The sequence below is a fragment of the Octopus bimaculoides genome, chromosome 13, assembly GCF_001194135.2.
Source record: "Octopus bimaculoides isolate UCB-OBI-ISO-001 chromosome 13, ASM119413v2, whole genome shotgun sequence".
Classification (NCBI taxonomy): domain Eukaryota; kingdom Metazoa; phylum Mollusca; class Cephalopoda; order Octopoda; family Octopodidae; genus Octopus; species Octopus bimaculoides.
This window is the reverse complement of record NC_068993.1, coordinates 30,485,942-30,487,394: the sequence shown is the minus strand read 5'-3', so window position 1 is coordinate 30,487,394 and position 1,453 is coordinate 30,485,942.

Sequence of the window (1,453 nt, the reverse complement as noted above, 5' to 3'; positions counted from 1 at the left end):
AAGAAATGTATCTAAAATAATTATTGTGACAGGTGCAAGGTATATAGAAATACACATTTACCGTTAAATTAGTAGTTAATACATGTGCTTATATTTTGGCTAATTTGCTTATATTTCGTTAATTTACACTGCAAACAAAAATAGAGACAAACTACATACATAAAATTGTTCATAAAAATAGAGTTTAACGTATATTTTTTCTGTGTTCATAATTATTTGTTAACAATATTGAAAAAAACATGCCACCAAAGAAAAGAAGTAATCTCTCAAGAAACACGTATAAGTCGGTAGAAAACCGAAGGTGAGAAACTCAAGAGTGGAGGAAGATGAGACTTTCTCAAGATCAGCAAAGGCATACTGCAGCACATCAGATGGAGTCTCAAGAGAGAAAAGAAATGAAACTTTCCCAAGACAAGCAAAGGCATGCTGCAGCACTTAATGCTGAATCATTAAAACAACGTTTAGCACGCCAGATGAGATATAGGTCCAATAGAATAGCTCTCAGAAACAGACTACGTACAAATTCGTTATTCACAACTTCTGAAGCTGCTTTCAGATATGATCCATCCTATTCTTATAAAAAATGTAAGTTCTGTCCAAATTGGTGCACTAAATTCATATTGTCATTTCTGCAAGCTTTAAAATTTCCAAATGAAACAAATAGCATGTACTGCTCAGGTGGTAAGGTAAGATTACCAGGACTACCATCTCCTCCTCAACCTCTTATGGATCTTCTGGAAGGCACTTCCATCCAGTCAAAGGATTTTCTGAACAACATTAGACCAAAAGTTCCCAACCCATTTTGGCCAAAGGCCCTCTTTTGACCCTTGGAGTCACAAACGCTACCCACTATATTTTTTTCAATATACTGCTTATTTTGGTAGTAGATAATGATCGAAAAACAAAGGACGTCGTTTTACATATGCGCTTGTACGCAGTCAGGAGTACAGATGTAGAAATTCAAATGCCAAAAATAAATAAACCGAAATGATGAATTGAAAGTTTGGTAATTGCGTTTATTTCCCCCACGCGATACTTATGAGATCAACGTGTTGTCTATCGAAAAAGTGTTCTTTAGTACAAGTAAATGCTGATGAAATTATTTCAAACCTTTCCCATTTCCCTTATCAAAACAGCTAGAACTAGTGCAACAATCTGACATATAAGTTATTGTCACTTGGAAAGAGGATTTTCTTGTGCTCAAGAAAGAGAGTGTATTTAATAGAAATTGTTGAAATGCATATGTAATCTCTCAAGAAACACAGATAGCAAAATGTGGAGGATGGTATTTATCTGTACTTGGATCTAGTTAGTTTGAGTCACAAAATCTGCCCCCTTTTAACATGGCGTAAAAAAAATCTGAAAATTTGTCATATTGAACATTAATTTCTTATTCAGGACCTAGTTTGTTTCATTCACAAAATCTGCATTTTTTTAAAAGGAAATAAAAAAA